Below are 10005 nucleotides of genomic sequence, written 5' to 3' on the forward strand. Positions count from 1 at the left end.
AGCACATTCGTCTTCAGACGAGGAGGAAAGCCATAAGACCGTATGGATTAGGCCCAAGCAGAAACCCCAGCTACTTGAGACACTTAGACTAAGCCTAAAATACCAAGATCTCTCCATAAGGATGGTTTTTATGCTGTACTTCCACAATCTGCTGGCAGTACAAAAAAATAAGCTGCAGATCTCCTTAGGCTGAGTCATGGTGCTTTGGGGCAGGGACCATGCATATCATGGGAATATTTCACAGTTTCTGCTCTGTTTTCAGTGTATGACACCAAAACACCCACCTGATGACATCCTTTCAAGAGCAAAGGCAGCAATTTGCAGAATTCCGCTCCTTAGGGGAAGTGAGAAATTGCTGAGCTGACACCAAGTCCTGCAGTGTCCCTGTCACCTGCAGAGCCACCGCATCCTCGCCACGGTAGCGGGCATTGTGACAAAGGTTCTATGTCAGCTGGGTGTGGCAGCCAGGCGCCCCCTAGGGGATGGGGAGCCTGTCAGCCCCGGGCCTGTCACTGCCTGGTGTCCCTGCTGCCACCAGCCAGGCCTCTGAAAACTTGTCAAACCATGCCCAGACTTGGGGCCAGTTTGGCCCAAGGTCTGCAAGAGACAAGTCGGGAAGAAAGATATGGGACAGAGGGAGAAAGCGAAGGGAGCAGGAGAAAGGGAAGGAAGAATAAAAAGTAGTGTTGGGCTGCAGGAGTGAGATGGAGGAATTGCAAGAAAAGAGGCGGGAAGCAGGAGAGTGAGAGAAAAGGAAAGAAGAGACATGCAGCCAGACGAGGGCTTAGTGAGAGAGGATGGGACACAGAACAGGATGAGACGGACAAAAGGCAAGGCTAGGACAGGCAAGGACAGGCAAGGCAAGGCTAGGCTGCAGGACATGTTTTTGCTTTATAGATTCTAGCACATTCGTCTTCAGACGAGGAGGAAAGCCATAAGACCGTATGGATTAGGCCCAAGCAAAAACCCCAGCTACTTGAGACACTTAGACTAAGCCTAAAATACCAAGATCTCTCCATAAGGATGGTTTTTATACTGTACTTCCACAATCTGCTGGCAGTACAAAAAAATAAGCTGCAGATCTCCTTAGGCTGAGTCATGGTGCTTTGGGGCAGGGACCATGCATATCATGGGAATATTTCACAGTTTCTGCTCTGTTTTCAGTGTATGACACCAAAACACCCACCTGATGACATCCTTTCAAGAGCAAAGGCAGCAATTTGCAGAATTCCGCTTCTTAGGGGAAGTGAGAAATTGCTGAGCTGACACCAAGTCCTGCAGTGTCCCTGTCACCTGCAGAGCCACCGCATCCTCGCCACGGTAGCGGGCATTGTGACAAAGGTTCTATGTCAGCTGGGTGTGGCAGCCAGGCGCCCCCTAGGGGATGGGGAGCCTGTCAGCCCCAGGCCTGTTACTGCCTGGTGTCCCAGCTGCCACCAGCCAGGCCTCTGAAAACTTGTCAAACCATGCCCAGACATGGGGCCAGTTTGGCCCAAAGTCTCCAAGAGACAAGTCGGGAAGAAAGATATGGGACAGAGGGAGAAAGCGAAGGGAGCAGGAGAAAGGGAAGGAAGAATAAAAAGTAGTGTTGGGCTTCAGGAGTGAGATGGAGGAATTGCAAGAAAAGAGGCGGGAAGCAGGAGAGTGAGAGAAAAGGAAAGAAGAGACATGCAGCCAGACGAGGGCTTAGTGAGAGAGGATGGGACAGAGAACAGGATGAGACGGACATAAGGCAAGGCTAGGACAGGCAAGGACAGGCAAGGCAAGGCTAGGCTGCAGGACATGTTTTGCTTTATAGTTTCTAGGACATTCGTCTTCAGACGAGGAGGAAAGCCATAAGACCGTATGGATTAGGCCCAAGCAAAAACCCCAGCTACTTGAGACACTTAGACTAAGCCTAAAATACCAAGATCTCTCCATAAGGATGGTTTTTATACTGTACTTCCACAATCTGCTGGCAGTACAAAAAAATAAGCTGCAGATCTCCTTAGGCTGAATCATGGTGCTTTGGGGCAGGGACCATGCATATCATGGGAATATTTCACAGTTTCTGCTCTGTTTTCAGTGTATGACACCAAAACACCCACCTGATGACATCCTTTCAAGAGCAAAGGCAGCAATTTGCAGAATTCCGCTTCTTAGGGGAAGTGAGAAATTGCTGAGCTGACACCAAGTCCTGCAGTGTCCCTGTCACCTGCAGAGCCACCGCATCCTCGCCACGGTAGCGGGCATTGTGACAAAGGTTCTATGTCAGCTGGGTGTGGCAGCCAGGCGCCCCCTAGGGGATGGGGAGCCTGTCAGCCCCGGGCCTGTCACTGCCTGGTGTCCCTGCTGCCACCAGCCAGGCCTCTGAAAACTTGTCAAACCATGCCCAGACTTGGGGCCAGTTTGGCCCAAAGTCTCCAAGAGACAAGTCGGGAAGAAAGATATGGGACAGAGGGAGAAAGCGAAGGGAGCAGGAGAAAGGGAAGGAGGAATAAAAAGTAGTGTTGGGCTGCAGGAGTGAGATGGAGGAATTGCAAGAAAAGAGGCAGGAAGCAGGAGAGTGAGAGAAAAGGAAAGAAGAGACATGCAGCCAGACGAGGGCTTAGTGAGAGAGCATGGGACACAGAACAGGATGAGACGGACAAAAGGCAAGGCTAGGACAGGCAAGGACAGGCAAGGCAAGGCTAGGCTGCAGGACATGTTTTTGCTTTATAGTTTCTAGCACATTCGTCTTCAGACTAGGAGGAAAGCCATAAAACTGTATGGATTAGGCCCAACCAAAAACCCCAGCTACTTGAGACACTTAGACTAAGCCTAAAATACCAAGATCTCTCCATAAGGATGGTTTTTATACTGTACTTCCACAATCTGCTGGCAGTACAAAAAAATAAGCTGCAGATCTCCTTAGGCTGAGTCATGGTGCTTTGGGGCAGGGACCATGCATATCATGGGAATATTTCACAGTTTCTGCTCTGTTTTCAGTGTATGACACCAAAACACCCACCTGATGACATCCTTTCAAGAGCAAAGGCAGCAATTTGCAGAATTCCGCTTCTTAGGGGAAGTGAGAAATTGCTGAGCTGACACCAAGTCCTGCAGTGTCCCTGTCACCTGCAGAGCCACGGCATCCTCGCCACGGTAGCGGGCATTGTGACAAAGGTTCTTTGTCAGCTGGGTGTGGCAGCCAGGCGCCCCCTAGGGGATGGGGAGCCTGTCAGCCCCGGGCCTGTCACTGCCTGGTGTCCCAGCTGCCACCAGCCAGGCCTCTGAAAACTTGTCAAACCATGCCCAGACATGGGGCCAGTTTGGCCCAAAGTCTCCAAGAGACAAGTCGGGAAGAAAGATATGGGACAGAGGGAGAAAGCGAAGGGAGCAGGAGAAAGGGAAGGAAGAATAAAAAGTAGTGTTGGGCTTCAGGAGTGAGATGGAGGAATTGCAAGAAAAGAGGCGGGAAGCAGGAGAGTGAGAGAAAAGGAAAGAAGAGACATGCAGCCAGACGAGGGCTTAGTGAGAGAGGATGGGACAGAGAACAGGATGAGACGGACATAAGGCAAGGCTAGGACAGGCAAGGACAGGCAAGGCAAGGCTAGGCTGCAGGACATGTTTTGCTTTATAGTTTCTAGCACATTCGTCTTCAGACGAGGAGGAAAGCCATAAGACCGTATGGATTAGGCCCAAGCAAAAACCCCAGCTACTTGAGACACTTAGACTAAGCCTAAAATACCAAGATCTCTCCATAAGGATGGTTTTTATACTGTACTTCCACAATCTGCTGGCAGTACAAAAAAATAAGCTGCAGATCTCCTTAGGCTGAGTCATGGTGCTTTGGGGCAGGGACCATGCATATCATGGGAATATTTCACAGTTTCTGCTCTGTTTTCAGTGTATGACACCAAAACACCCACCTGATGACATCCTTTCAAGAGCAAAGGCAGCAATTTGCAGAATTCCGCTTCTTAGGGGATGTGAGAAATTGCTGAGCTGACACCAAGTCCTGCAGTGTCCCTGTCACCTGCAGAGCCACCGCATCCTCGCCACGGTAGCGGGCATTGTGACAAAGGTTCTATGTCAGCTGGGTGTGGCAGCCAGGCGCCCCCTAGGGGATGGGGAGCCTGTCAGCCCCGGGCCTGTCACTGCCTGGTGTCCCTGCTGCCACCAGCCAGGCCTCTGAAAACTTGTCAAACCATGCCCAGACTTGGGGCCAGTTTGGCCCAAAGTCTGCAAGAGACAAGTCGGGAAGAAAGATATGGGACAGAGGGAGAAAGCGAAGGGAGCAGGAGAAAGGGAAGGAAGAATAATAAGTAGTGTTGGGCTGCAGGAGTGAGATGGAGGAATTGCAAGAAAAGAGGCAGGAAGCAGGAGAGTGAGAGAAAAGGAAAGAAGAGACATGCAGCCAGACGAGGGCTTAGTGAGAGAGGATGGGACAGAGAACAGGATGAGAAGGACATAAGGCAAGGCTAGAACAGGCAAGGACAGGCAAGGCAAGGCTAGGCTGCAGGACATGTTTTTGCTTTATAGTTTCTAGCACATTCGTCTTCAGACTAGGAGGAAAGCCATAAAACTGTATGGATTAGGCCCAAGCAAAAACCCCAGCTACTTGAGACACTTAGACTAAGCCTAAAATACCAAGATCTCTCCATAAGGATGGCTTTTATACTGTACTTCCACAATCTGCTGGCAGTACAAAAAAATAAGCTGCAGATCTCCTTAGGCTGAGTCATGGTGCTTTGGGGCAGGGACCATGCATATCATGGGAATATTTCACAGTTTCTGCTCTGTTTTCAGTGTATGACAACAAAACACCCACGTGATGACATCCTTTCAAGAGCAAAGAGAGCAATTTGCAGAATTCCGCTTCTTAGGGGAAGTGAGAAATTGCTGAGCTGACACCAAGTCCTGCAGAGTCCCTGTCACCTGCAGAGCCACCGCATCCTCGCCACGGTAGCGGGCATTGTGACAAAGGTTCTATGTCAGCTGGGTGTGGCAGCCAGGCGCCCCCTAGGGGATGGGGAGCCTGTCAGCCCCGGGCCTGTCACTGCCTGGTGTCCCAGCTTCCACCAGCCAGGCCTCTGAAAACTTGTCAAACCATGCCCAGACTTGGGGCCAGTTTGGCCCAAAGTCTCCAAGAGACAAGTCGGGAAGAAAGATATGGGACAGAGGGAGAAAGCGAAGGGAGCAGGAGAAAGGGAAGGAAGAATAAAAAGTAGTGTTGGGCTGCAGGAGTGAGATGGAGGAATTGCAAGAAAAGAGGCGGGAGGCAGGAGAGTGAGAGAAAAGGAAAGAAGAGACATGCAGCCAGACGAGGGCTTAGTGAGAGAGGATGGGACAGAGAACAGGATGAGAATGAGAGAAGGCAAGGCTAGGACAGGCAAGGACAGGCAAGGCAAGGCTAGGCTGCAGGACATGTTTTTGCTTTGTAGTTTCTAGCACATTCGTCTTCAGACGAGGAGGAAAGCCCTAAGACCGTATGGATTAGGCCCAAGCAAAAACCCCAGCTACTTGAGACACTTAGACTAAGCCTAAAATACCAAGATCTCTCCATAAGGATGGTTTTTATACTGTACTTCCACAATCTGCTGGCAGTACAAAAAAATAAGCTGCAGATCTCCTTAGGCTGAGTCATGGTGCTTTGGGGCAGGGACCATGCATATCATGGGAATATTTCACAGTTTCTGCTCTGTTTTCAGTGTATGACACCAAAACACCCACCTGATGACATCCTTTCAAGAGCAAAGGCAGCAATTTGCAGAATTCCGCTTCTTAGGGGAAGTGAGAAATTGCTGAGCTGACACCAAGTCCTGCAGTGTCCCTGTCACCTGCAGAGCCACCGCATCCTCGCCACGGGAGCGGGCATTGTGACAAAGGTTCTATGTCAGCTGGGTGTGGCAGCCAGGCGCCCCCTAGGGGATGGGGAGCCTGTCAGCCCCGGGCCTGTCACTGCCTGGTGTCCCTGCTGCCACCAGCCAGGCCTCTGAAAACTTGTCAAACCATGCCCAGACTTGGGGCCAGTTTGGCCCAAAGTCTCCAAGAGACAAGTCGGGAAGAAAGATATGGGACAGAGGGAGAAAGCGAAGGGAGCAGGAGAAAGGGAAGGAAGAATAAAAAGTAGTGTTGGGCTTCAGGAGTGAGATGGAGGAATTGCAAGAAAAGAGGCGGGAAGCAGGAGAGTGAGAGAAAAGGAAAGAAGAGACATGCAGCCAGACGAGGGCTTAGTGAGAGAGGATGGGACAGAGAACAGGATGAGACGGACATAAGGCAAGGCTAGGACAGGCAAGGACAGGCAAGGCGAGGCTAGGCTGCAGGACATGTTTTGCTTTATAGTTTCTAGCACATTCGTCTTCAGACGAGGAGGAAAGCCATAAGACCGTATGGATTAGGCCCAAGCAAAAACCCCAGCTACTTGAGACACTTTGACTAAGCCTAAAATACCAAGATCTCTCCATAAGGATGGTTTTTATACTGTACTTCCACAATCTGCTGGCAGTACAAAAAAATAAGCTGCAGATCTCCTTAGGCTGAATCATGGTGCTTTGGGGCAGGGACCATGCATATCATGGGAATATTTCACAGTTTCTGCTCTGTTTTCAGTGTATGACACCAAAACACCCACCTGATGACATCCTTTCAAGAGCAAAGGCAGCAATTTGCAGAATTCCGCTTCTTAGGGGAAGTGAGAAATTGCTGAGCTGACACCAAGTCCTGCAGTGTCCCTGTCACCTGCAGAGCCACCGCATCCTCGCCACGGGAGCGGGCATTGTGACAAAGGTTCTATGTCAGCTGGGTGTGGCAGCCAGGCGCCCCCTAGGGGATGGGGAGCCTGTCAGCCCCGGGCCTGTCACTGCCTGGTGTCCCTGCTGCCACCAGCCAGGCCTCTGAAAACTTGTCAAACCATGCCCAGACTTGGGGCCAGTTTGGCCCAAAGTCTCCAAGAGACAAGTCGGGAAGAAAGATATGGGACAGAGGGAGAAAGCGAAGGGAGCAGGAGAAAGGGAAGGAAGAATAAAAAGTAGTGTTGGGCTTCAGGAGTGAGATGGAGGAATTGCAAGAAAAGAGGCGGGAAGCAGGAGAGTGAGAGAAAAGGAAAGAAGAGACATGCAGCCAGACGAGGGCTTAGTGAGAGAGGATGGGACAGAGAACAGGATGAGACGGACATAAGGCAAGGCTAGGACAGGCAAGGACAGGCAAGGCAAGGCTAGGCTGCAGGACATGTTTTGCTTTATAGTTTCTAGCACATTCGTCTTCAGACGAGGAGGAAAGCCATAAGACCGTATGGATTAGGCCCAAGCAAAAACCCCAGCTACTTGAGACACTTTGACTAAGCCTAAAATACCAAGATCTCTCCATAAGGATGGTTTTTATACTGTACTTCCACAATCTGCTGGCAGTACAAAAAAATAAGCTGCAGATCTCCTTAGGCTGAGTCATGGTGCTTTGGGGCAGGGACCATGCATATCATGGGAATATTTCACAGTTTCTGCTCTGTTTTCAGTGTATGACACCAAAACACCCACCTGATGACATCCTTTCAAGAGCAAAGGCAGCAATTTGCAGAATTCCGCTTCTTAGGGGAAGTGAGAAATTGCTGAGCTGACACCAAGTCCTGCAGTGTCCCTGTCACCTGCAGAGCCACCGCATCCTCACCACGGTAGCGGGCATTGTGACAAAGGTTCTTTGTCAGCTGGGTGTGGCAGCCAGGCGCCCCCTAGGGGATGGGGAGCCTGTCAGCCCCGGGCCTGTCACTGCCTGGTGTCCCTGCTGCCACCAGCCAGGCCTCTGAAAACTTGTCAAACCATGCCCAGACTTGGGGCCAGTTTGGCCCAAAGTCTCCAAGAGACAAGTCGGGAAGAAAGATATGGGACAGAGGGAGAAAGCGAAGGGAGCAGGAGAAAGGGAAGGAAGAATAAAAAGTAGTGTTGGGCTTCAGGAGTGAGATGGAGGAATTGCAAGAAAAGAGGCGGGAAGCAGGAGAGTGAGAGAAAAGGAAAGAAGAGACATGCAGCCAGACGAGGGCTTAGTGAGAGAGGATGGGACAGAGAACAGGATGAGACGGACATAAGGCAAGGCTAGGACAGGCAAGGACAGGCAAGGCGAGGCTAGGCTGCAGGACATGTTTTGCTTTATAGTTTCTAGCACATTCGTCTTCAGACGAGGAGGAAAGCCATAAGACCGTATGGATTAGGCCCAAGCAAAAACCCCAGCTACTTGAGACACTTTGACTAAGCCTAAAATACCAAGATCTCTCCATAAGGATGGTTTTTATACTGTACTTCCACAATCTGCTGGCAGTACAAAAAAATAAGCTGCAGATCTCCTTAGGCTGAATCATGGTGCTTTGGGGCAGGGACCATGCATATCATGGGAATATTTCACAGTTTCTGCTCTGTTTTCAGTGTATGACACCAAAACACCCACCTGATGACATCCTTTCAAGAGCAAAGGCAGCAATTTGCAGAATTCCGCTTCTTAGGGGAAGTGAGAAATTGCTGAGCTGACACCAAGTCCTGCAGTGTCCCTGTCACCTGCAGAGCCACCGCATCCTCGCCACGGTAGCGGGCATTGTGACAAAGGTTCTATGTCAGCTGGGTGTGGCAGCCAGGCGCCCCCTAGGGGATGGGGAGCCTGTCAGCCCCGGGCCTGTCACTGCCTGCTGTCCCAGCTGCCACCAGCCAGACCTCTGAAAACTTGTCAAACCATGCCCAGACTTGGGGCCAGTTTGGCCCAAAGTCTCCAAGAGACAAGTCGGGAAGAAAGATATGGGACAGAGGGAGAAAGCGAAGGGAGCAGGAGAAAGGGAAGGAAGAATAAAAAGTAGTGTTGGGCTGCAGGAGTGAGATGGAGGAATTGCAAGAAAAGAGGCAGGAAGCAGGAGAGTGAGAGAAAAGGAAAGAAGAGACATGCAGCCAGACGAGGGCTTAGTGAGAGAGGATGGACAGAGAACAGGATGAGACGGACATAAGGCAAGGCTAGAACAGGCAAGGACAGGCAAGGCAAGGCTAGGCTGCAGGACATGTTTTTGCTTTATAGTTTCTAGCACATTCGTCTTCAGACTAGGAGGAAAGCCATAAAACCGTATGGATTAGGCCCAAGCAAAAACCCCAGCTACTTGAGACACTTAGACTAAGCCTAAAATACCAAGATCTCTCCATAAGGATGGTTTTTATACTGTACTTCCACAATCTGCTGGCAGTACAAAAAAATCAGCTGCAGATCTCCTTAGGCTGAGTCATGGTGCTTTGGGGCAGGGACCATGCATATCATGGGAATATTTCGCAGTTTCTGCTCTGTTTTCAGTGTATGACACCAAAACACCCACCTGATGACATCCTTTCAAGAGCAAAGGCAGCAATTTGCAGAATTCCGCTTCTTAGGGGAAGTGAGAAATTGCTGAGCTGACACCAAGTCCTGCAGTGTCCCTGTCACCTGCAGAGCCACCACATCCTCGCCACGGTAGCGGGCATTGTGACAAAGGTTCTATGTCAGCTGGGTGTGGCAGCCAGGCGCCCCCTAGGGGATGGGGAGCCTGTCAGCCCCGGGCCTGTCACTGCCTGGTGTCCCAGCTGCCACCAGCCAGGCCTCTGAAAACTTGTCAAACCATGCCCAGACTTGGGGCCAGTTTGGCCCAAAGTCTCCAAGAGACAAGTCGGGAAGAAAGATATGGGACAGAGGGAGAAAGCGAAGGGAGCAGGAGAAAGGGAAGGAAGAATAAAAAGTAGTGTTGGGCTGCAGGAGTGAGATGGAGGAATTGCAAGAAAAGAGGCAGGAAGCAGGAGAGTGAGAGAAAAGGAAAGAAGAGACATGCAGCCAGACGAGGGCTTAGTGAGAGAGGATGGGACACAGAACAGGATGAGAAGGAAAGAAGGCAAGGCTGGGACAGGCAAGGACAGGCAAGGCAAGGCTAGGCTGCAGGACATTTTTTTGCTTTATAGTTTCTAGCACATTCGTCTTCAGACGAGGAGGAAAGCCATGAGACCGTATGGATTAGGCCCAAGCAAAAACCCCAGCTACTTGAGACACTTAGAC

This window comes from Columba livia, unplaced genomic scaffold (assembly GCF_036013475.1).
Source record: "Columba livia isolate bColLiv1 breed racing homer unplaced genomic scaffold, bColLiv1.pat.W.v2 Scaffold_105, whole genome shotgun sequence".
Taxonomy (NCBI): Eukaryota; Metazoa; Chordata; class Aves; order Columbiformes; family Columbidae; genus Columba; species Columba livia.